The following is a 27476-nucleotide window of genomic DNA, read 5'->3' on the forward strand; positions in this document are numbered from 1 at the left end:
TAACTACATGATTGATAATCACACTTGTAACCACTACATGATCAAACTCATAACCATATGAACTATACAATTAATGATAAAAATTGTATACTTTTGTAACCAAGGAAATGATTTGTTTGATTGTTTGATATGATTCTGAGACTATAAAAATAAATCTAAGCAGCTGACAGTCAACCTGCTCCTGCCTTTAACCCTCTGTTGACTCAACTCATTTCACAGATTATCCCTACTGTCAGGTTCCAAGGACCCCAGGGAGGCTGGACCCCAACAGGCCCTTCTAGTTCTGACTTCTGTGCTCTAACCATAGCAGCAGACTAGAAAATGATGTCTGGGTTCTTTACATTTCTAACATTCTATGGTCTCATTTCTAAAACCTGTTGTCTGGGTTGCAGTGCAGGAGCCATTCCTTCCCTGGCAAGATTTCCTCCTTACAGCTCAACTCTGTGAAGAGGCTTTGATGAGTTTGTCTGAAATGAGGGGAAGAAAAGCCTGAGTCATGATTTAAACATTTCACTTCAAATACAGCTTGGCAGCCCTGATGAGTCCCTCCCATCAGAAACTGAAGACCTGGATTGGACCTGCACACATACTTTACACACACACACTACAGTGACAATTTTTTCCCCTTCTGCTAGATCCCAGTTTTTCATTGCCTTTCCCAAAATATCGATGGGGTCTAACTTTAAATTACATGTCTTTTACATCTTCTCCTGAATTTTCTGAGCCCCTCAGTCCTAAATGCTTTGGTCTGTGGTTCTTCCAGACAGGTAGCAATGCTCTGTAAGCTCCTCTGAACAAAGGTGTGGCTTGACCCTGTACTTACTTGAATTTGTTTTGATCTAAGGCTTTTAGAAGTTGTTTTTAGCTGCCCAGTAATTTTCTTTGAGATAGTTATAGGCTCAAGTTGGCATAAAGCTGCATATTGTACTGAAGTTTATATATGCTGAGCAATGCTGGAGGGCCCCTCAGGGTCTGTTGTAAGTATAAAACAGGGTGAGTAGAAAGCCCTCAGGCAGGCTGAGGCAATTTGGCTCAATCATCAAGGCCACCCAGACTCTTACAGTTAAAGGTCAAAGCTACATCACCAATTTTCTTGTATAGCTACTTCAATATTTTCAGGATCTAAGTTGTATGGAACCCTTATTCTGCCACTGTTGCAAGGAACAAGTAAGTACCTCTGCATCTTGGTAGATAATCTTCATGACTTAGAAAGGCAAAAGGCAAAACTCATTAGCCTCTTGTCATCAGCCTCTTTGGACTTAGTTTTCCTTGCATGAAAGACAATCTGATCTCAAAGTCTTCATAAGCTGTAGGACTAGCCAGAGCTACCCCTCCCACAAACATATGTACAGATGTAGCTATAGACAATTCAGCTCAATAAGCACCAGCTATGCCTACTCCCGTGCTCAAGAAAGTTGTTATCGCATATTCTGTATATACAAAAAGCTTTTTTAAATAAACATAGGAATGAATAGGATGCTGGAGTTGGAATCAGCAAAGACATATTCCTAGTTAATTCTTGATATTAACTCCATGACTTAGGGCTAGTCAGTAAACCCTACTGCACCCCTGTAAAATGGGGATGATAATAATACATGTATACATTCCTCACAGAGTGGTTGTGAGATTTCAATGAGATAAAGTATGTAAGGTGCTCTGTAAACCTTAAAATGATATATGATTTTATGTTAAACGATGAGATCCCTGCTCTCAGTAAGCTAATAGGAGATAACCTCGACACAAGTCTTACCTAAAGTAGAATGCAGTATCACTCTTTCTTACCGATTCTAACTTGCTCATTCATGTCATCTCCATGAAGCCTTCATTGGTCCCTCAATTGGATGGTATTTCTTCTATACTCCTTCAAGAGGGATGACATCTCTTCTATAATATTTCTATAGCATTTCTTTGTTTTTATGGTGCTTATCACATTCTGCTTTCATCTGTAGCTATTCATGTAGTCAAAATAGTTGTGCAAAACTACTCATCAGGCTGATTTTGGAGCTCCTCTGCCTGGGACTTTACCTCCCACATTCGCTTAACTGCCAAGACCTATTTATTACCTCTGTCTTTGGAGGTGTTTCTTCTCCCCTCATGCCCTCTAGTTTAGCAGCTCATCTCAACTATAGACCATTATAATCATCTCTAAAGGAGAGACCAGAGCCTGGGTTTCTCCTTTCAGTTCATATTACATATCAATGCATGAATCATCTTAGTCCATTACTCTGATCACATTCCCCCCCCAATCAAAACCTTTCAGTGACCTCCTATGGCCTTAACTCCTTAACCTGTTATTCAAGGACTAAAACCCCCTTCCCCCTTCTCTACCACAATTTAACTCTAACCTATCTTTCCATCTTCAATCTTATACACTCCTCTTCATATACTTCATGCACTAGCCAACTGGACTATTCTCTGCCCTTCATCCCTTCTTTTTTTTTAATTTTATTTAAGGCAAAGGGGTTAAGTGACAAGCCCAAGGTCACATAGCTAGGCAATTATTAAGTGTCTGAGGCTGGATTTGAACTGAGGTCCTCCTGACTCCAGGGCCAGTGCACTATCCACTGTGCCACCTAGCTGCCCCCCTTCATCCCTTCTTGACATATTGTTAGGATCCTTTGCTGAGACTACTGGACTTTTGTGGAAAAATTATAATGAACCAGCCAGCAATAAAAAGCAAAAGGTCACTTTATTTGGTGTATCTAAGGAAAGGCCATATGGCTTAACAAAGATCATCCAAGGGAGCAGAGAGGAAAACACCAAAGGGGGGTCCTAAGGCACCCTCATGGGTCAGCCAACTCTGCCAAAAATAGGGCAGCCCCCAAATCCCTCTGCACTGAGGCAGAGACCAAGTCCTCCAAGGTAAAGGAAAGAATAGGCATAGCACCAAGCAGTCTTTGACACAATGGTCTTAAGGCAATGGCCAGGAAGGGAATTCAAAATGGTCTGTTAAGAGGAAACTCCAAGATCATTATACCAATCTCTTATTGGAGCTATTGAATCCATTTTCTCATTTATTTTTTATTTAAAAAGAGTATTTCCATACACAGCAGAATACAAGAAACATTAATCTCCGTTTCTTATCATTTGCTTTCTTAAAATATATATATAATAAATTTTACATTATTACCTAGTACCATCCTGCTTCTCTATGCTTCTTTCAGAACTTCTTTCTCGTCTATACATTAAAAAATATGTCACAATGGACTCTTGGGGGGATATCATTATTGTTCCCCCTCCCCTTAAATACTCAACCAAAAGGTAAAAATAATCCATACAATGACCATATACAAAAGTATTATGTCTCTATATCCTCAGTTCACAACCTCCCTCTAATTTGGAATTTGTTTTTTTTTATTTTTTTATTGTGAACTTAATCCTCAACAAACAGAAACATTTCAACATACAAAGAATAAAAAAGAAGTTTGATAAGAAACTTTGTTTTGTACCATTACAGATATATAATATACATTTAAATACATGTATATAATATATATAGAAATATATGCATATATATTATATATGTACATAAATACAAATTTAACAAGACACAAACTGCTCTATTTGTGTCCCCTTCTATATTTTTTGTTTTCTTCTCTGTGTTAAAAAGACATTTTAATGATGCTTTTTAGGCAGTATCTATCATTACCCATTTATCCCAGTTGCCCACCTCCACCTCAGTAGAAGTCATTTCCTATAACAGCAAAACCTAAAACAGCACATTGCCTGACCGACCTGACAACACAGATCTCTCTCTGCTTCTCTGGCCATCATCTCTCTGTCAAGAAGTGTGGGGGGGGTAATATTTCAAAAGACTAATGATGAAACAAAACCAGTGGTTTTTCTGAACCATAGCAACTGCCCTCTCATCTCTGTGCCTTTATGTTTAAAAGTCACCCTTCCCACCAAGCCTTTTGTATCACAATAATTTTCATAGTTGTGCATTTACCTGAAAGATTGAAATAGCTTTGAGAACAGGGTCTGTGTCATGCCTTCTATGTGGTAAATGCTTAATAAAAGTTTTTTGATTTCTTGAATGCTACCTAATCACCTCCACCAACCTTCATCCAATCTTGTACTTTGAACAGCCACACAAAATCTTAGCTCAGAAATATTTAGGTTTCTAATACGTATTTATTGAGCAAATACTTACCATGTGAGGCATGCTAGTATATGTTACCAGGATACAAAAATAAAAGCATGATCCCTAACCTCATGGAGTTGACAGAGCACAAAATATTGCCACTTGTGTATTTGCTGTCCCAGTATAGTTATTTGAACCCTTGCTGTTACAGAACCATAGAGTGAAGAATTAGAAGGAAGTTCAGGATCCAGGTAATTCAACTCATTCATACCTGAGCAAGAAACTTCCCTACAACCTCTCTGACAAATGATCGGACAGCTTCTTCTTGGGATCCTCCAATGAGGGGGAACTCTACCTCCCAAGGCTTTTCATTCTGACATCTAGGGCCAAACAAAATAACTCTACTCCCTCTTTCCCTTAAGAGTACTTCAAAGACCTAAAGTTCTCATTTCTTGAAGTAACCTTAAGAGTATTAGGGCTCATGCTCCCCTAAGTCTTCTCTTTTACAAAATAAACCTAGTTCTTCTAAAACATTCCCATATGGCATAGTCTCTAGTTTTTTACCATCCTGCTTGCCTCTTTTGAACCCCCTCCATTCTGTCCATGTCATTCCTAAGGAACAGCTCCCAAACAGATGTACCTGATTAGGACAGAGGAGAGGACCATCACCTCCCTCAATACTGCTTATCTCAGATTGGATACTTGTGTGCCATCAAGATGAAGGTGATTCTGACTTTAAAAATGAATTTATGGGCAAATTGCACATATGTCTAGTGTTAGAGAACCACACATTCATTGAACTGCAATTTTTTTTAAATCTGAAAAGATATTCCAATTACTTTCCTTGATAGTTGCACCATAACCAGCTTCCAATTATCCCACTTCTGCTTACAGTTTACCACTAAGATGCGTATAAATAACTATGATAGGAGATAACATCAAAGAGTAAACTGCAGATTAAGGATACTAAGGATACTTTTAGCTCAGAGTACTGGGTGGAGATGGGGGGGGGGGGGGCAGAGAAGGTTTCCTGAAGGTGAAATATGATATATCCAGGTTATATATTACCATATACCTATTTGCCTCACTAGAATGAATTCATTATTTCAGAGGCAGGAAACCAATTAGGGGAGAGGGAGGACCGAAGAGAAAAATCATCCATTTTAAAATGGAATATGCTGCCTTCATATTTAAGACAAATAGGTTTGGCAGTAAATCAAATTCCATAATATGAAGAATACTTTTATCCTACTCTTCTACACAATTATTATTAAGGATAGGCTACTAAAAATAATGGTAAGTCAATATGCAAAATATTAAAATGACAAATGCTCAATAATAGAGTGACCCACTAATAGAGCACAAGTAACAAGTACCTTTTTAGAATTGGAAGGTCCTTTAGAAATCAGTTAACCCAAACCATTTTAAGATAAAGAAACTGAGGCCCAGAGAGGTAAGGCAACTTGCCCAAGGCCCTGTAAGTTACAGGTTTGAACCTTAGAGGCTATCTGGTTCAGTCCTTTCACTTTATAGATAAGAAAACTGACACCCCAAGAAGTTACAGCCAAGGTCACTCACATAGAAATTGGCAGCAACAGGATTCAAAGCCAGGTCTTCTAGTTCCAAATCTGGAACTTTTTCATGTGCCACCACATGTCACCTGAGAGATGGACAAAGTAGGCAAATTCAGGTAAGACCATGAATAACAATCTCATTTCTAAGTGCTTTAAGGCTTACAAATCAATCAAGCATTCATCAAGTTCTTTGGTTCTTTTATATGACAAAAACTACTCTTGGCCCTGGGAACATGATGCCAGAAGTAGAGTGACTGCTCTCAAGGACCTGTGTTCTATTGGGATGTAACATGTGTGTGGGTATGTATGTATAAGGACACACATATGTGTGTGGTGGGTATACTGTGGTCTCTCTCCCAGAGCTAGTCAGACTACATCTTCCCTCTTGGGGTTCTAGGGTACCCTGAGATGTCGAGGTCTTTCTTCTCTACTGTTGTTAGCCTAGGCACCCACTAACCTGAGTTCATTGTTACCAGCCTGTGTCCTTAATATCATTAGAATTTACAAAGTAACATTTACTTTGAAGCTATACCAGAACAAAGTACAAGCATTTTCCCCAAACACCTCCATTTGGAGGCTGGGAGATAATCTCTTCTACACACCTCCATTTTGGGGACTCAGTACTTGGTTTCTACATAGCACTGACACCACTAAGCTGATATCTACCAACAGCATACCTGCCAGATTTAGCTTCCACTGGACCTAGGTCCATTTATGTAGTTCTTACTATGTGTGAGGGATTTTGCTATTCACCCCTTGATCTTAGGAACAACAAGCTGAAATCTGGTCCTTTGAAACCCCTACCCATTCCTTCTAACTTGGCTCTCTTGGAACAAACTGGGACAATTATTAAGAGATTAAGTAATTATCCCAGAGTCACAAAGGTCACAGCTAGGAGATATCAGCACCAAGATTCAAACCCAGGTCTCCTGTTCCATGCCAAATGCTTTTTCCACTCAGGTCTGCTGTCCCCATACTTGCAAAACCAGTGCTCTCCAAGTATCCAGACCCTGCCCTGTTCTCTCTGAGTCTTTCATTTTCATGCTAGGTCTGGCTCAACTGGTGGGACCAGCTGCAAAAACATTTCAGCCAAAGGCTAAGAGCCATGGAGGAAATTGGTGAAACTTCCTGGAGAGCTCATGCCATGACAGCCATCAGCTCAGAAGCTGTATGGGTATTTATTTTTGAATACAGAATGATCTATTTCTGATGAATCCATTTTGTTCCATTCATGTTAATCATGGCCCTTGTTTTAAATAATGTGACATCTTGGTGTATTTGAACCCGGGAGTTCTTTGTAATTTTTTTTCAGACTTTTTAGTTGGGGGAATATTAGTTGGGAAAATTTTAGTGGGGGAAGTCTGAATCCTTCTAAAACTGATGTAGAATAGAGATAAGCTCATACCTCATTTGTGTAGCTCTGCTCCTGTCAACAAAATAATGATGCATCCTCTACGTTGTACAGGTGAGTCACCTCACCTGCTAAAGAAAGCCCACACCTGGTGGAAGACAAGAACAGCTACTTTCAGCAATTTTAATCCATTAAATAAGCTCTATTAAGCACCTTCTATGTAAAAAGTTAACATGTTAGGTATGCAAAAATAAAATGAAAAACAATTCCTGACCTGAAGGAGTTTACATTCTTCAGTGAAAAAGGGTGGTATACAACATATTCAGCGATAAGTAAATATAAAATATAAGCAAAGTATGGAGGTGGGGTAGAAAAATTGGAAGAGAAGGGAACAGGAAAGGTTTCATGTAGGAGGTTGTACCTTGACAAGAGTCTTGAAGGGAACTAGGAATTCCAAGAGATGAAGATGAGAAGGAAAAACATTCCTAGCATGAGGGGAAGACTGTGCAAAAGCAAAGAGATCAGAGATGCAATGATATGTACTCAGACTAGCAAGTTAAGTCATTTTAACCCAGATATAGAGGTAGGAGGTTTGGGGAAGGGTGGCTCAATAGATAGCATTCTGGGCCTGGAGTCACAAAGTTGTCATCTTTGTCAGTTCAAATCTAGCCTCAAACACTCACTAGCTGTTGGACTCTATACAAATCACCTAAGCCTGTTTATCTCAATTTCCTCATCTGTAAAAGAAGCTGGAGAAAGAAAAGCCAAACCACTCCAATATCTTTACCAAGAAAAATCCAAATGGGGTCAGAAAGAATTGGACATGACCCCAAAACAACTGAACTGAACAGAGGAAAATAATGTGAAATATGATTGGAAAGGTAGACTGGGGCAAAATTATAAAGGTTTTTAAATGTCAACCAATAGAATTTGTATTTTTTTGCAACTCATATTTTTATTTTTATTTAACAATTAAGTTTTTTGAATTTTATAATTTTCCCCCAATCTTGCTTCCCTCATCCCATCCCCTACAGAAGGCAGTCTGATAGTCTTTACATTGTTTCCATGATATACAATGATCAAAATTGAATTTGTTGAGAGAGAAATCATATCCTTAAGGAAAAAATAAAATATAAGAGATAGCAAAATTACATAGTAAGATGCCTTTTTTTTAGTTTTTGCAACATAATAGGGTTAAGTGACTTGCCCAAGGTCACACAGCAAGGTAATTATTAAATGTATGAGGTTGGATTTGAACTCAGGTCCTCCTGACTCCAGGGACAGTGTTCTATCCACTGAGCCACCTAGCTACCCCTTGTTACTTTTTTTTAAAAAATTAGAGGTAATAGTCTTTGGTCTTTGTTTAAACTCCACAGTTCTTTCTTTGGACACAGATGATATTCTCCATTGCAGATACCTTAAAATTGTTCCTGATTGTTGCACTGATGAATTGATCAAGTCCATTAAGATTGATCATCACCCCCATGTTGCTGTTAGGGTGTACAATGTTCTTCTGGTTCTGCTCATTTTGTTCAGCATCAGTGCATGCAAATCCTTCTAGGCTTCTCTGAATTTCCATCCCTCCTGGTTTCTAATAGAAAAATACTGTTCCATAATGTACATGTACCACAATTTGTTCAGCCATTTCCCACTTGATGGACATTCACTCAATTTCCAGTTCTTTGCCGCCACAAACAGGGCTGCTATGAATATTTTTGTACAAGTGATTTTTTACCCTTTTTTATGATCTCTTCAGGGTACAGACCTAGTAGTAGTATTGTTGCATTAAAGGATTTGCACATTTTTGTTTTCCTTTGGGCATAATTCCAAACTACTCTCCAGAAAAGTTGGATGAGTTTACAGCTCTACCAACAATGCATTAGTGTTCCAGATTTCTCGCATCCCTTCCAATATTGATCATTGTCCTTTATGGTCATATTAGCCAGTCTGAGAGGTATGAGGTGGTACCTCAGAGGTGCTTTAATTTGTATTTCTCTATTAAGTAATGATTTAAAACAATTTTTCATATGACTATGGATCATATTTATTTCCTCATCTGTAAATTGCCTCTGCATATCTTTTGACCATTGTCAATTGTGGAATGGCTTGTTTTTTTTTATAAATTTCACTCAGTTCTCTATATATTTTAGAAAAGAGTCCTTTGTTAGAAATACTAGTTGTAAAAATTGTTTCACAATTTAGTACATTTCTTTTGATATTGGGTATAGTGGCTTTGTGCAAAAACTTTGATTTAATGTAATCAAAATTATCTATTTTGTTTTTAATGATATTCTCCATCTCTTCCTTGGGTCATAAACTGCTTCCCTTTCCATAGATCTGACAGGTAAACTATTCCTTGATTTCTTAGTTTGCTTATAAAATTGTCTTTTATGTCTAAATCCTGTACCCATTTTGATTTTATCTTGGTATAGGGTATGAGATGTTGGTCTAATACAAGTCTTTGCCATACTAACTTCCAATTTTCCCAACAGTTTTTACTGAAGAGAGAGTTTTTATCTCAGAAGCTACTCTTTGGGTTTATCAAACAACAGATTACTATAATCATTTCCTGCTATCTCTTTTTCACCCCATCTATTCCACTGATCCACCACTCTATTTCTTAGCCAATACCAGACAGTTTTAATGATGATGACTGATGATTTATAATATAATTGTAGATCTGGTAAGGCTAAGCCACCTTCTTTTGTACTTTTTTTCATTAAATCCCTGGAAATTCTTGACTTCTTTATTTCTCCATATGTATTTACTTACAATTTTTTTCTAACTCATTAAAGTAGTTTTTTTGGAATTTTGATTGGTAGGGCACTAAATAAGTAGTTTAATTTAGGTACAATTGTCATTTTTATTATATTAGTTCAGCCTATTCATGAGCAGTTGATATTTGCCCAGTTATTTAAATCTGATTTTGTGTGAGAAGTGTTTTGTAATTGTTTTCATAAAGTTTCTGAGTCTGCCTAGGAAGGTAGACTCCCAAGTATTTTATATTGTCTGAAGGTACTTTGAATGGAATTTCTTTTTCTAGCTCTTGCTGCTGTATCTTGCTAGTAATATATAGGAATGCCGAGGATTTATTTTTATATTATTTTTTATTTTATTTTATTATTTATTATTTTATTATTTTTTATCCTGTGACTTTGCTAAAGTTGCTAATTGTTTCTAGTAGTTTTTTAGATGATTTTTTAGTATTCTCTAGGTATACCATCATATCATCTGCAAAGAGTGAGAGCTTTGTCTCTTCCTTCTCAATTTTAATTCCTTTAATTTCTTTTTTCTTTCCTTATTGCTAAAGCTAATATTTCTGATACAATATTGAATAGTACTGATTTCACCCTGATCTTATTGGGAATGCTTGTTGATGGCTTCAGATAGGTACTGCTTATCATTCTAAGGAACAATCCATTCATTCCTAAGCTTTCTAGTGTTTTTAACTGGAATGGGTGCTATATTTTGTCAAAAGCTTTTCAAAGGCATCTATTGATATAATCATATGATCTCTGATATCTGATATTTGATATATCTCTGTTATTGATATAGTTAATTAATCTAATAGTTTTCCTAATATTAAACCAACCTTGCATTCCTGGGAGAAATCCTGCTCCATCATAGTATATTATTCTAGTGATAATTTGCTGTAATGGCTTTGCTAAAATTTTATTTAAGATTTTTACATCACGAGGCGGCTAGGTGGCACAGTGGATAGAGCACTGACCCTGGAGTCAGAAGTACCTGAGTTCAAATCCGGCCTCTGACACTTATTACCTAGCTGTGTGGCCTTGGGCAAGCCACTTAACTCCCATTGCCTTGCAAAAAAAAAAAAAACAAACAAAAAAGATTTTTGCATCCACATTCATTAGGGAGATAGGTCTATAATTTTCTTTCTCTGTTTTGACTCTACCTGGTTTAGGTATCAGTACCATATTGGTGTTAGAGTTTGCATTTAATCTTGGAGGCAGTGGGTATCCACTGAAACTTCTTGAGAAGGCAGTGAGATGGTCAGATCCCTGACTTGAGTATCATTTTGGGAAAGATGAATAGGAGAAGAGAAAAATTGGGAGGTTATTGCAATTATTCAAGGGAGAGAGGGGGGCTGTAACTGGGGTTGTGATTTTTCAGCTAAGTTGTAAACAAGGTAAACAAAATGTTTGACTTTTTCTCCTTCACCTATGAAACCAAGCAGTTGGTAAGGCTTGGAGGTTTATTTCCACGTTTAACAGTTGAGAGATTCAAACCCTAGCCTCTGCATTCTCTTCTCCTCTTCCATGCCCATTTTAATAGTTTAAGCCTCGTCATCTCTGGCCTGTTTAGTCCAATGCCTCTTCTGAATCTTTTATCTCTGAATTCTTTTCATTTCTGGGCCTATGGAGATGATTCACAGAGAGAAACTAGGCAGAGCAGTTTCAGATGACCCTGAGAGGAGAGAGGAATTACACCTCCCTCCCTCATCTGGGGTTGAGATAAACCTCTAGCTATTTTGGATGGGGGTTGAAATCACAAGATAGGATAAAGAGACACTTTGTACTTTTTGAAGGCTGCCTGTTTGATTCCTTCCTCTGATCTCAAACTGGATCCCTCTCTGAAATGTCAGCACCAGAGGCTGAGACCGAAGCTGTCAGACCATGTACAGCAAGGTGACCAGTGGGAAGTCAACACACTAGGAAATGCTTCTGAACAAGAGCAGATAACACATCCTCTACACCAGGTTCATTCAGAGCCAATAAATACTGCAGCTGCTAGAGTTTCTGTAGATGGTAAAACTCAAGAAATTTCCTCTCTGCTCCTTTTTAAGAATTTAATAGCCTAAGAATGGAAAAGGAATGAGAATTCTCTTTCTTCATCTGAGAAGCTAGTTAGACGAATGCTCTGTGAGGAATTTTCCTAGCCCACACTTAAAGATATGGGAAGAAGATGAGAGAAGCATTTGGAGAAGGAGATGGCACAAGAGTCCATACAGGAGTGTTTAATCTAGCTTGCTTTTTTTTAAAAAAAATTCTATGAATAATATATTATGTAATCATAGCATACCTTTAAGGACTTTAAAACTAGGAAATATTGAGAAATGCTTTGAGATGGTGTCTGTTTCATGAGATGGTGTCTCAACCAGCTACAGAAAACAAATTTCACATTTTAACATTTTGCGTAATGTTGTTATTTCATCACCGAGAGTCCTAGAAGTAAAATTGCAATCAAGATTTCTTCCAGGGAGGGGTTATAAAAACTAAGCATTGAGTAATTATATTGGGAAGAGCAGCCTTCAGTTCAAACTATCCAATCAGGTCACACTATTAGAACAAGCTGCAGGGCCTTGAGGTCTATTCTCCTCATCAAAGTCACTGTAAAATATGGGATAATGAGGAAAAGATTACCCCAGGAGTCCATAGAATTGGGATCAGGTCCTAGTCCTGCCACAAATTAGCTCTGGGACTTATAAGACTCTTTGGGCCATATAAAATATAGGGATAAGAAGAGATAATCTCCAAAGACCCTTCAACCTTCCCCATGACAGCCTACATTGATCCCTCCTCTCTTGTTTCTATAGCACTTAATTCTTATTGGCAACATTCACTTGGCATTTATCATACATTCCTTTGTGTTAGTATTAATCAGTAATGTCTTTTCTCCCAAACTACATTGCTGATTCTTTGAGTTCAGGGACAGTATGTATCCCAGTGGTCAGCATGGAGCTTCAATCCAATTCCCCTTTAAGTGTTAAATGTTAAAAATAAAATAATAAATAAGTAATGATTGTGATCATGATTGTTAAGATATAATTAAGATATGAGGCTGGGAATTATAAAAAGTAAAATTAAGGAAATGTAAGATAGTGTCTTTTCTCAAGGAGATGGCAGTCTTAAACTGATCATATCACTCCTTCTATTTAGAAAGGGCCCCTCAAGCTGAGGGGTCTGAATTTTCTCCATAGACAATTCTGAACTACTAAAGGTTTATGTATCCTCAGTGCTTCACAGAGCACCTAGGATAGTGGGCATTAATTAAATGCCTTTAAATTGACTGATTGAGCTGAGGAACACTATGATTAAACCTATGTTACAAAAAGAGCCAGTAATGGAAATGAATCTAAAGATGTGCTACAACACAAAGATTACCAAAGATGACTTGCCCACAAGAAGTGACATAAAAGATATAACCCAAGAGATGAACAACCACAAAATGTGTGCTGCTTATGTGAGTATGAAAAAATAGCTGTGCAGCCCACATGTTATGCTGATATTCATGTACTATATTTAAAAACCTAGAGAAGGTTCTGAAAACTCTGGATAGACTCCTTTTAGGGAGGATTGATGGAAGGTCATGGATAAGAGCAAAGTGAGAAAACATGAGTGTTCTGCATTTTGCATTGCTGGAGGAAGTTGCCATATCAATTAGATTACAGATTCACTGAAGTGTTGAAATATGATAGAAATCAGAGATTAAAGAAATATGGAAGCAATCTGTTAGTTCCAAGCCCTTAATGCAATTTTACCCATACAAAGTGTCCAACATTCAAACTGCAATGCCCAACATAGTCAAAGTTCTTTGACAATGTCCTGTCTGTCACCTCCTATTGTTATGGGCCATGATCTGGGACCCAGGGGCCTCAAGATCATAAAGAATGGTTCAAAAGGTGATGCCTTATTAATTATATGACCAGTTGCAATGGACATTGCTCTCTCCTTCTCTGGCAAGTCAGTGCACAACACAGTTCAGGAGACTATGGGCACTCAAGGACACCAGAACCCAGCAAGCACACAGCTCTGTCACAATAAAGGCTTGCTTCTCTCTCATTCTAGCACACCATTTTATCTTTGCATGAGAAACACCAATCCAAAGGTCTAGACTCTCCCTATTTTTATGTAAAATTTATGGGCAGTTTTAGAGTGATGGAGAGGCTAGTGTCTTCCTTAGGGTTATTTGGTGAGTTATTTCCTTCCTGCTCCTATAGATTAATTTTTCTGCCTTCCAGACTATGGTAAGGCAAGTACCCTCTTATCACTAATGACCCCTACTAAATTTGTCTTTCCTTCTGGTTTTTCCTTTAGTTGATAATTAAGTACACCATAGGGAAGTGATGCATGGGAATGGACTTAGCTGTGCTATTTGTCTAGTTACAGTTATGCCTGAAAATTCATCCATCCCCTCTGCCTTTTACTGACATTATCCTTTTCCTCATCAACATCATCATTGTCATCATCACTAATATTTATATAGTACCCTCTATGTGCCAATCATTGTAATAATGTTATTATCATCACCATTTTATAGATAAGAAAACTGAGACAAACCAGAGGTTAAATGACTTGCCCAGGGTCTCACAACTAGTATATATCCAAAGTCACATTTGAATTTGGGTCTTGTGAGTCCAGGTCCAATCTACTGCACTGCCCTTAGCTGACATTACTCCTCTCTAACTGTAGATGCCACTTTTGATGACTACACATAGTTTTATTTTCCTACATACTCCTTCATCCTAGCTCCATGAAAGTGTTTTTCCTGACACCAACTTAACTTGTTCTCTGTAAGTCTGTATTGGATCCTGATGATCACTAGATTATTTTATAAATACATGTTTATCAAATTTTTAATAATTAGACCCAGAATTTTGCTAGAACTCCTCATGACCTGGCTATATTTTGGAAGGTTAAAGTAATCATTGAATGTGCAGTCCCAAATATGATTCTTACCAATTCAAAATCCTAAATTGCGATTTCTAAAAAAAAAAAATCTATTCAATACTTATATTAAGGAAGGGACTTCCCTTCCCTTCCCTCCCTCGGTGCTCAATACCACATCTGCAGTGAGAGCTTGTAGCAATCAAATTGTCAAATCAATAAGTAAAAGTCTATTGATTATCTAATATAGCAAGATTCATGTGCTATATGTTCTCAAGGGTATAAAGGAGAATAATTTTAAGAAGTTTATAATCTAGATAGAGAGAAAAAATGTAGCCAACTTGGGTCCTATCCAGGAGGCCTGGATCTGGGTCTTGGCTCTGCTTTTGATATCAGGCAAGCCACTCTATTTCCCTGGACTTCAGTCTCCTCCTTTGTAAAATGAGGGTACTAGTACCAGCACTACCTTTTTCACAAGGTGGTTGTGAAGATTAAATTAGGGTATGTGTATAATTCAGTGTATGAACCATAAGGTTCTCTATATTACAATGGTCAATACTGCAAAAATTTGAGTTTAAAATTCCAAGAACAATGTCATAAGGTAGTACATGAGTATCTGTCAAATTAATTGCATATTATAATTGATATCATAATGCTTGCTTTCTCATTGTGTGTGGAAGGGATTAGAAGAGCGAGGCAAAGATAAAATAAACTAGAAATTTAAAAGATGACTATTAAAAATTTTAATGTAATTGGGAAATATTTAATGAAATGAAAATTTTAAAATGAAGTGAACAAATAGCAGTTACTGCTGAAGTGGGGGCAGGTACACAGTGGATAGAGCACCGGCCCTGGAGTCAGGAGGTCCTGAATTCAAATGTGATCTCAGACACATAATAATTACCTAGCTATGTGACCGTGGGCAAGTCACTTGACCCCCTGCCTTGCAAAAACTAAAAACAAACAAACAAAGAAACAAAAAAACAGTTACTCCTTAAGTTCTGAGAAGATAGACCAATTTCAGCAGGAAGAAAGCTTTAAGGAAGAGTGAGATTTCAATCTTAGAGGAGAAAGAAAATAAAAGTGTACTAACTCTGAAATGTCAATAGATTCAATTTAATTCAGTTCATACACCAACAGAGATGAAAGGTATCACAGATATCATAAAATCCAACCATTACCTGAGTAGCAGTACAGTTTACAGTATCTATCCTTCATCAGCAGTTGTTCATTTTTCATGTGAAAACCTTTATTAAGGGAGGAGTCCATTACCTTTCAAATCAGAACATTTCACTTTTGGATAGATTTAATTGATAGAATGTTTTCCCTTACATCAAAGCTAAATGTGACTCTGCAACTTCAACCTATTGAGTTCCATCCTCTGGAGCAAAATAGAACAAATCTATCACCATTTCTATGTAGCAAACCCTTAAAATACTTAAAAACAGGCATCATAAGCTCCACTCCCAAGTTTCCTCTAAGTTAAACATCAACCAATCTTCATGTAGCACCTTTTCCAAGAGTTACTCATCAACTAAAACTCATAGGTTGGATCTCCTCAGATACAACTTCCTTCACACACTCTTCAAGCTATTCTATCAGTTCTCACTACTAAAACTATAACTTTCTAGCCCCCAAGATAATAATTGTAAAAGTATAATTTATGGCCTTTACTGCAGAAATAATTAACAGAATCAAAAAACATGAATCCATAGTAGCAAAGCTCAGAGAGAGAAGGGGGGGAGGGTTGGAAAGAGATAAAGGATTTGTAATGCAAATAAGTAGAAGTGAAGGACAATCTGGAATATAAGTAGCAAAGGCAAAGACACTAAAAAACCCACAAAGGCTTATCTCTCTTTGGGAGGCCAGCCCACTCTTGGGGAACATAATCTCCCAAATAAACTCTCATGCTCCTTTATCCTTTCTTACTACTTAACCTCTGATGGCAGCAGTTGCTGTTGCTGCTGCTAATCTTTCTTCTTTAGCTTCTATTAACCACAACAATACCTAAATAAACTTTTTTTGTCCCTAAAAAAACCCAAAACACAAATATGACCTTCATAAAAGGAAAACATATCGATCTCTAACATGGGATATATAGAAAAAATCGAAGGATTTAGATCTTTCAGAAGCATACAAGAAGTCAAAAAAATCTGAATAACATAATACAAGAAATAATATAAGAACACTCCAATCCAATTTTTCGATACAGAAGACACCAAGACATATGATGATTAAATTTAACATTCCAATAGAAAAGAATAAATTCTGCAAGCAACAAAGAAAAAGACCTTCAAACGTAATGGAAAAGAAATTCAAATAACACAAGATTATTTTTGTGTACTCATAAGAAACCACAAGTAGAAATGGAAAAATGTGTGCCACAAGTAAGGAAGCTCAAGATGAAATCCAAGGTGACATACTCTGAAAACCTGAGACTTATCATTCATGAAAATGTTCAATTTTTAAAAGGCATTCAAAGTATTACTAGAGAGATAGTCATATTTTGAACAAACTATTGGTTTTTCAAATCCCCCAGGAAACAGAAGAAAGTAAACATATACAGCAACCCAGGACAACCACAACAAAATAACAGGGACTATTAAGATATTTCTTCCTAAAAGTACAGAAGAAAATATGGGTGAAAGCAAAAGGCAAATAAATAGAAGTGATGATGGTAGAGATAGGGGTATGAAACAATATGGATTGAACCTCATAACATCCTACAGTGTTTTTGTGGTATAAATTCCAGAAGCAAAAGGGGAAGTGGAGGAAAAAGATAGAAGCAAATATGTGATATGTCCTGATCAAGTCAAAAGCAAGAATAGACAAAAAGGGAAAATAAATAATAAAAAGAATGAGTAGGAAGAGCGAATACTTTTGCAACAGAGTATGGGAAGGGAAAAAAAACAGGTTGAAGGAGAGGAAAAGAGGATTTTCTTGCATATTTAACTGAGAAGGGGGAAAAGGAGAAATAATTAACCAGATAAAAGAAAAAAAGTAATAAACAAAATTCTAAAACACGAAAAGAAGAGGAACATGAATTTAAAAGAGAATCAATGGAAAACTAAAATAAATGAAGAAGCAAAATACTTTGTTTACAGAGGGGAAAAAATTCTAATTTAAAAAAATTGGAATACCAGAGACAAATGGGAGAAAATATAAATTTAAGAAATAACTTTCAAGGTAAATGGATCAAACAATCCAATAAAGTGAAAAAGTCAGATTATATAAGAAAACCATACAATTTGTAGCTCATAAGAAACAAAGACATATACAGAATAAAAATAAGGACCAGATGAATCCCAAAAAAAGCAACAACTGCCATCATGGTATCAGAAAGCAAAAACAAATATTCAAACATAAAAAGGGATAAACAAGGAAAAACTTTATGCTGAAAGAAATAACAGACAACAAATATCAATATTTAACTTAGTTATAGAAGCAATTACAAAAAATAGATAATATAAAAATGAAAAACTTCTGCAGAAATAAAATTAATGCACCAAGGATAAGATGAGAAGTTGTTAAATGGGGGAAAAAATAATATCAGATTTCTCTGATGAGAGTTTGGTAAGTAAAATCTTTAAATATACATATCTATATCAGCATGTATAGATACATATTCCAAAGTCATTCCCCAACAGATAAATCATGAAGGGACAGGAACAGTTAGTTTCTTTTTTTTTTTTTAACGTGTGCACTTTTATTTGAACTGGTCTTAAAGTCAGTGTACAGGTAAAGCTCCTCCCCTCCCCCAAGTACTGGCACCAATCTTATTAAACTCCCGGGGAGACTGCAAAAAAAAGTCTTCATTCACATCTATGTTGGGGGTAGGGAGGGATTTTAGGGGGCCATCCATGATGGTTGACAATTAAAAAAAAAGTAACAAGTATTAAGGCGGAAGATACAAAAAGTTTTTTTAAAGGATTACATTAATTTACATGAAAAGCAATACTAGTACCTTCCCCCCTCCCCCTCCCCTTCTTGTTGTTTTAAGTAGCTCCTTTTCTCTAAAGAGTAGGATAGCCGCCTTCATAGAGGCAAGTAACTCTTGTCACAATGCATTATACAATTATTTGGAATGACTTTAAAAAAAAAATGTGCAATCAGTGTCCTGAAGACGCACTGTAGAACTTTGGGGATGTTTGCCTCCAACATACTTAGACTGTTCATCACCTTCACCGTTCCAGTTTTTAAATCCTGAGTCAAGCGCCAAAAAACAAAACAAAAAAAAAAAAAACAAAGCCATGCCAATCTCATCTCTTTTTTGGGCCATTATCACACCCTTTTGACAAAAAAAAAATAACCAAAACAACCAAAAAACAAACACAAACAGTCCATTTAGAAGCATTTGCGGTGGACAATGGAAGGCCCAGATTCATCATACTCCTGCTTGCTGATCCACATCTGCTGGAAGGTAGAAAGAGATGCCAGGATGGAGCCTCCAATCCAGACAGAGTATTTGTGCTCAGGTGGGGCAATGATCTTGATTTTCATTGTGCTGGGGGCTAGGGCTGTAATCTCCTTTTGCATCCTGTCAGCAATGCCTGGGTACATGGTGGTACCACCAGACAATACGGTATTGGCATACAGATCCTTATGGATGTCAACATCACACTTCATGATGGAGTTGAAGGTAGTTTCGTGAATTCCACAGGATTCCATACCTAAGAAAGAAGGTTGGAAGAGAGCTTCTGGGCATCGGAACCTCTCATTGCCAATACCTGCCCATCAGGGACCTCATAGCTCTTTTCCAGAGAGGAGCTGGAGGCAGCAGTGGCCATCTCCTGCTCGAAGTCTAGGGTGACATAGCACAGCTTCTCCTTGATGTCACGCACGATTTCCCTCTCAGCTGTGGTAATGAAACTGTACCCTCTCTCGGTCAGAATCTTCATGAGGTAGTCCGTCAGATCATGGCCAGCCAGATCCAGACAGAGGATGGCATGAGGAAGGGCATAACCTTCATAGATGGGCACAGTGTGGGTCACACCATCACCAGAGTCCATCACAATACTAGTGGTACGACCAGAGGCATATAGGGACAGCACAGCCTGGATGGCAACGTACATAGCTGGGGTGTTGAAGGTCTTAAACATAATCTGAGTCATCTTTTCTCTGTTGGCTTTGGGGTTCAGGGGAGCTTCTGTGAGCAGCACAGGGTGCTCTTCAGGGGCCACATGGAGCTCATTGTAGAAAGTATGATGCCAGATTTTCTCCATGTCATCCCAGTTGGTGACAATACCATGTTCAATGGGGTATTTCAGAGTCAGAATACCTCTCTTGCTCTGAGCTTCATCTCCCACGTAGCTGTCTTTCTGGCCCATGCCCACCATCACACCCTGATGTCTTGGGCGGCCAACAATGGAAGGGAAGACGGCCCGAGGGTCATCATCTCCTGCAAAGCCAGCTTTGCACATTCCAGAGCCATTGTCAACAACGAGAGCAGCAATATCATCATCCATGGCGAACTCGGAGGTGGCAAGTCTAAACCCTTAGGAGAGAGAGAGGTGGTGGTCCCGCACCTGGAGGCGCGGAGGCAAGTGCACGCCGGGTGGAAGAGCTCACAGCTCAACAGTTAGTTTCTAAAGAAAAATTTCAAACTATTAACAATTATGGAAGAATGCTCCAAATAACTAATAATAAAAGAAATTCAAAAAAATAATTTTGAGGTTATATATCACACTCTAAAAACTGTCAAAAATGATAAAAGTTGGGAATAGTTAATATTGAAATACTATGGAAAGAGAGACACTTTAGTGCCTGAGAAGGAAAAAGAGAGTTAGAATTGTTGGTGACATTGTGAATCAATACAAGCATTTTGGAAAGCAATTATGCAAAGAAAGTGACTAAAATATCTATGTCCTTTGATCTTAAGATTCCACTACTAAATTTACACCTTAAGGTAAAAGTTCTGATATGAAGAAAATCCCCATATACACCAAAATATGCCTCACTTTTGTGACAGAAGAGAATCAGAAACAAGAGATATTCAATTGTTGGGAAACGGATAAGTATATTATATATATGAATCTAGTGGAATTTTACTGTGTTGTAAGAAATAATGAACATCATGAATATAGAGAAGTTTGGAATGATCTACATGAAATGATGCATGAACTCAGCAGAGACATAAAATATTTACAATATAAAAAACCACAAAAAAATTAAAAATTAACTTTGCAAAATTATAAAGCACAATTATAGCTCAAAAAAAGAAATAAAAGAAACCTGTAAAAAAGGTTTTGCAGAAACAGGAAGTCTATAAAATGTTACACATTGCACCCATCCTCAAACATTTTTTGATGTATTCATCAGTCATGCTGATTTTTTTCTTTTCTTCCTCTTTTATAATCTTAAAAAATTACTATTTGTTATAGAGAATGTTTCTCTAGGAAAGGAGTGTGAGAAGATACTAAAGGAAATTACAATAATATTTTAAAAAAGACATCCATTAAAACAACTTTCATTATTGTTTTCAAGTAGTCTCCTCCATTAGACTAAGTTTCTTGAGAGCAGAGATTTTCTTTAACTTTGTTGTTGTTTCCCTAGTGCTTAGGACAGCGCCCAGCACAGAATGAGCACTTAAAAAATATTTATTGACTGAATTACTAACTTATTATATAACTGGGGAGCATACACATATCAAGGAAATTTCAAATCCACTGAAGTATGGTAGTTTTCCCTTGATCTAATCTTATGAATGAAAAAATGCATCCCATCTTCTCAAATTAGAGTTCTTCTCTTTTCTATAGCCAAACTCCTATGAAAAGTTTCTACATTCATCGCCTTAGTTACCTATCACTCTTTAGCCCCTGGCAGTGTGAATTCTATCTCTACCCCTTGACTGAAAAGACTTCCAAATCACCAGTGATTTCTTTGATGCTAAGTCCAATGTTCTTTTCTCAGTCCTCATCCTAGACCTACTCTCCTTCTCTATGTTCTCTCTTCCTAGAATTCTTCTGTGGCATCACTCTATACCAGTACTTTTCCTACTTGTCTGACCATTCCTTCTCAATCTCTGATGGATTTTCTTCAATCCCACCTTTAACTGAGATATATCATAAACCTCTGGCCTGGACCTATTCTCTTTCTTCACATTCTCTCTTGGTTATCTCCATCATTTCAATTATAACAATATGCTGTCAACATATCAAATTCTCATCTTTCTATTGAGCTCACTTCCTATTGGCTATCTCCACCTGGTTTTCCCAGACATCTTAAATAACATTCAAAACAGAACTTGTTATCTGGCTCCCAAATTCACCCTTCCTTCTAACTTCGTTATTTCTGTCAAGGGCACCACAATTCTTTTTTTTTTTTTAGGTTTTTGCAAGGCAAATGGAATTAAATGGCTTGCTCAAGGCCATACAACTAGATAATTAATTATTAAGAGTCTGAGGTCATACTTGAACTCAGGTACTCCTGACTCCAGGGCCAGCGCTCTATCCACTGCACCACCTAGGCGCCCCTCACCACAATTCTTTTAACCATCCATCTTAGTAACCTGTGATTTAAGCCTGATTCTGCATTCTTCTTAATTCTTCATATTATATTATTTATCATGTCTTTTTGATTCTACCTCCACTACATATCTCACATTATCTCTTTCTCTTTTCCCCTTCATCCTATCTCTTCTGTCTCCAGTATTTTTTCAAAGAGATGCCAAATTGATAGAAATTCCTAAAGCACAGGTCTGACCATATCACTCTTTGGGCTCAACAAACTTCAGTAGTTCCTACTTGCTTCTAGAATAAACTATGAATTCTTCCACTACTCCTTCATAGTCTAACTCTAGCTCATCTTTCAGGGAATAAAGAGCACCAAAGAATGAAGTTATTTGTTTTAAGATTCACTGAAAGGACTGCTCTTCCTAGCTTACTGTGTGTCCTTTGTGATATAACTCTCCCTCTGATATCCTTGGGGGACTAATAGATTGTTGTATTATCTCAAAGTCTTTTAGTGTTGGGCACATGTATCCCCTCATGGAGATCAAGGTAACTCAGCTCAACTCCATGAATGTCTAGAGTTGGAGGGGAAGTTAGATTTCCCCATACATGTGCATATATACCTATGTATATTTGTGTGTGCATATGTGTATATTTATCTATGAACATGTTGTTTTCCCCTTTTATAATTGAAACTCCTTGAGACCTGAAACTGTTGGGTGTCTTTGTATCCTCAGTCTCTAGCATGATGTCAAGTATATAAATACTTAATAAATACTTGTTAAATTAAACTAATTCATAGCAGAAATCTCATTTGTTCTGTATGCTTCATTCAGAATCCAAATACAGGGGACAACTAGGTGGTGCAGTGGATAAAACACCAGTCCTGGAGTCAGGAGGACCTGAGTTCAAATCCACCCTCTGACACTTAACAATTGCCTGTCTGTATGACCTTGGGCATTTAATCCCATTGCCTTAAATAAAAAAAAAAGTCCAAATACAGAGAGGAAGGAATAAATAAAACGTGATCAATTTCTCCCACCCCAACAAAAAAAGTGGATAAAAGGTGACAGAAGAAAAGAAAGGGAAAAATTGATTGGGTTATTACTGATAATTAAAGAGGAACCAGAGCTAGAACTAGAACTCTGACTCCCAAGTTTAGCATTCTTTTGACTAAACTATGGAATTTGAAGATAGCAGATAATAATAAATGCTAGTATTTATATAGCACTTTAAACTTGCAAAGCATTTTACATATATTATCTCTTTTTTTTCCCTCACAACAACCTTTGGAGGTAGTTGCCATTATTTCAATTTTGCATATGAGAAAACTGAAGCTGAGAGATTAAATGACTTTGCCCAGGGTCACATACAACTAGTAAATGTTTAAGGCTGGATCTGAAGTCATGTCTTCTTGATGCCAGATCCAGTACTGCATTTACTGTGTTACCTAGCTGATTCGGATCCCCAAACAATAATAAGGGAAAGATACCTGGGTTGGGAGTCAGGAAATCTAGATTCAATTCCTTTTTTTTTAAGGTTTTTTGCAAGGCAAATGGGGTTAAGTGGCTTGCCCAAGGCCACGCAGCTAGGTAATTATTAAGTGTCTGACACCAGATTTGAACCCAGGTACTCCTGACTCCAGGGCGGGTGCCTTATCCACTGTGCCACCTAGCCACCCCTAGATTCAATTCCTATTCCAGGTACTAGCTCTGTCAAATGGGGAAAGTTATTTTCCCTTTCTGCAAAAGAGGGATCAAGAATACTTTCTCTATCAACTTGTTGTTTGGTTCTTATCGATCGCGTCCAACTCTTTCACCCCCATTTAGGATTTTTTTTTTACAAATAAAAACTGAGAAGTTTTCCATTTCCTTCTCTAGATCATTTTACAGATGAAGAAACTGAGACAAATAGGGTCAAGCGATTTGCCCAGAGTCACACAGCTATTAAGTATCTGAAGCTGGATTTGAACTCAGGTCTTACTACTACTGGTCATTCATACTGAAGATAACCACATCAACCATCCAAATGACTATAGGCATGAGTTGCACAATTATATTTATTATAGTGAGGGGTATGCCTTGCAAGGCATCCTTCTCACTTGCTTTTACCAGAATGGTCCCTCTCCTCTTTAAAGATCAATAATATCCTATCAATTAGGAATCAGAATAGTTCCTAAAAATCCATCTTGATTTTTAGGAAACAGGATGGACTGGCTACTGCTGGAGTCTCTTGGTCTTATATGGTTTCAATTCCTCCTGTTATCAGTGAGGCAACCATAACACAACAACAATGCTGGGCAAGGGCTAGCCTGTGCTTGATGAGGATATTCTACAACCAGGTCCATCCTAAGCTGTCACTTGATGGGTTGATCATCAGTGTGATCTTTCCTCTCAGATCTTTCCATTCCTGACTCCCAGCCCATTGTGCTACCTACTGAGCCTCTCTACCAACTTATTGAACTTCAAACTCCAAGAAATTTTTAAGTTGACCTAGTCCAACACTCATTTTGCAGATGAAAAAACTGAAGCCCAGAAAGCTTAAGCATTAGCTTCAAATCACCCAGGAAATGAGGAACAAGGGTGAGATTTGAACAAAGGACTTTGGCCCCTGGATGCTATCTGAGCTTGTTCTGCCATACTCAATAGAACTATTATGAGTAAAGTATTTTTTTTTTAGATTTTTGCAAGGCAATGGGGTTAAGTGGCTTGCCCAAGGCCACACAGCTAGATAATTATTAAGAGTCTGAGGCCAGATTTGAACTCCAGTACTCCTGACTCCAGGGTCAGTACTCTATCCACTGTGCCACCTAGCCACCCCCATGAGTAAAGTATTTTTAAGTACTATATTAGTGGGAGTAATTTATAACATTTCTAGTTTTACAGGGGAAGACTAAGGGTGAACATGTTCATAACATCTTGACCTGAAGAAGGGTTTGAACTCTGATACCATCAGTGACTCCTTGCTTTATTTATGTCTATTGTCTAGTTTATTGTCGTTCTTCCTCTCTCCCTGCTTTAAATCATTAAACTCACTGCCTTGTGAGTAACTACACACATCTTCTCTGTACTGGAACTATTACAAGGACCTCTGCCCCCAGTGGCTCTTCCTCTTTACTTTTAAACTGTGATCCAAAACTATGCCTTGGAAATGCAACAGTTTCCTGAACCAAGCAAAGTTCCACAGAATCTTTTTCTGATCAGTTATCCAATCTCTTTCCAATCTATGGACTGTACTCCACATGGTATAGCAGACCTTTTCTGCCAACTCCTAAAATCCTGGAAAATTGTTTTACCCTGGTTTGTTTGCTTTTTTTTTGTTGGCTCTACCACTCCAGAATTCAATTTGAGGTACTATCTTAAAGTTGTTTGGAATGGAATTTGGATGAGTTCCTGCTTTTATTATACATTTTCACTCTGTCGATTCTTTCTCACTTATTTTAATCTCTCCTTGCCTATTGGCTACTTCCCTACTGCCTATAAACATATCCATGTCTTACTCAGTCTCAAAAACCTTCACTTGATCAATTTATTCCAGCTATAATTATCCTTCAATATCTCTCCTTCCTTTTTGTGCATAAACTCATTGAAGAAGCTATCTACAATATGTGCTTTCACTTCTTTCCCTCCATTTTCTTCTGATCTCCTGTTTTTTTTACCTCATTTGGCTGAAACTACTCTCTCCAAAGTTATGAAAGACTTTCTTACTGCTCAATTGAATGGTCCTTTCTTGGTCCTTATCTTTCTTGAGCTCTTTGCAGTTTCTGACACCTTTTCCTATATACTCTCAAAGTTTTCAGGGCACTATTCTCTCCTAGTTCTTTTCCTTTTTATTTGGTTATTCCTTCTGAATCTCCTTTGCTGGATTTTTATCCTGGTCATTCCTTTCAACCAAGGGTGTTCCACGGTGCTGAGGCCCTGCCTCTTTCCTCTTCTTTCTTTAAACTATTTTACTAGGCGATCTCATCAGCTTTCATGGATTCAATTATTAACTCTATGCTTATGATTCTCAAAACAAAAACTTCTCTCTTTCAATTTCCCATTTCCAGTTAGCTCCTGAATATCTCAAACTTCAAGACATCTTAAATTCAACTTGGTTGAAACTGAACTCATTCTTTTCCTCAACCTTTCCAAACTTCCCTATTAGTGTCAGGGACAGGTGGATCCTCACAGTTCCCAAGACTCACAATCTAATTGTCATCCTGAACTCTCCCAACTTTACCCCATCTGTTGCTAATCCCTTCTGATTTCACCTTTGCAATCTCTCCTCCACACAGCCCCCTCTCTCATTTGGAATCACCATCCCCCTCCTGCAGGTCTCTTCACACCACCCTTAGATACCGCATTAAGCCTTCTGGTTCCAGTGTCCCAGGGACAACCATGTTACCTCCATACTCAATAAATCCCAGGGACTCCCTATTAACTCTAAGACAATATAGAGAATCCTCTGGCATTCAAACCCTTTAAAACCTGTCCCTCTCCCCTCCCCAGACTTCCCACACTCACACCTGAGCCCCTTCTCCCGTGGGTTTCTTCCCATACACTTTAATTCATTTCTTCAGACAAGAAGGATTCTCTAGTTTCCCTGCTCGGAGCATTCTCTGTGTCTGACCCCCACGCTCGCCCTCCTCATCTTTTTCTACTGACTTTACTGGGTTCTGCTAAAATTCCAACTTTTGGAGGAAACTTTTCCAGAGTCTCCTTGAGGGTGTCCTGGGCCCATGATGGTGAGCTCCTGGGGGCCAGGCTGTCGGCTCCTTCTGCATCCTCCTTGTGCCTAGCATCTGGAGGGCATTTGTTTTATATTTGTTTATTGAATGGCTGACTGACCTTGGCACCTCCTCTGTTGACTGCGCCCCTTTATGCCTCTGGATGGCGGTCTGGACCACCTCGTTGTCTCCCCCACCCACATTAACTAGGAGGTCCTGCCACGTGGGAAGCCTGTGGCCTTTTCTTTGCATCTGGAACCTTTAGCACAGAACTGGTGGTACTCAGGGGGCGCCTAATAAATGTCTCCCGCCTCCCTGGCCACGGCTCCACCTCCCCATCTCGAAAATGCATCATGCCCCCGGGGCTGCCGGGCAGAGGCTGGACCAGCACCGCCCAACCACAAGCGCAGGCGCAATCATAGCGGCAGGACAGGAGGGTGCCCTCTGGGGTGCCCCTTCGGCTCCGCCCCGATAAACTCCGCCCCTCGCACGCCACACACAACATGGCGGCCCCCGGGGGCTGAGGCGGGAGAGCTCCTTAAACGCACGTGAGAGCCGGTCTGCGCACCAATCAGAGCGCAGGAGGGGCGTGGCGCCGGAAGCTTGTGGGGAGAGGCACAGCGGGAAGGTGCGCGGCGGGGCGGGCCGCCACGTCATCAGCTCCCGACCCCTCCTTGCCAGCC

The 27476-nt window shown here is 38.2% G+C and overlaps 1 long non-coding RNA gene and 1 pseudogene across 1 annotated transcript; both read right to left on the reverse strand.

The window, feature by feature from the left end:
- Positions 1 to 5642: 5642 nt before the first annotated feature.
- Positions 5643 to 27178, reverse strand: LOC141508330 (uncharacterized). Its single transcript, XR_012474391.1, has 3 exons — positions 26915 to 27178; positions 7064 to 7157; positions 5643 to 5744 (listed from the first exon to the last, which is right to left on the reverse strand). It is a non-coding gene; the product is annotated as an uncharacterized LOC141508330 (long non-coding RNA).
- LOC141508329 (actin, cytoplasmic 1 pseudogene) lies at positions 18314 to 20165 on the reverse strand (annotated as a pseudogene).
- Positions 27179 to 27476: the final 298 nt, after the last annotated feature.

The sequence above is a fragment of the Macrotis lagotis genome, chromosome 1 (genome assembly GCF_037893015.1).
Source record: "Macrotis lagotis isolate mMagLag1 chromosome 1, bilby.v1.9.chrom.fasta, whole genome shotgun sequence".
NCBI classification, from domain to species: Eukaryota; Metazoa; Chordata; class Mammalia; order Peramelemorphia; family Peramelidae; genus Macrotis; species Macrotis lagotis.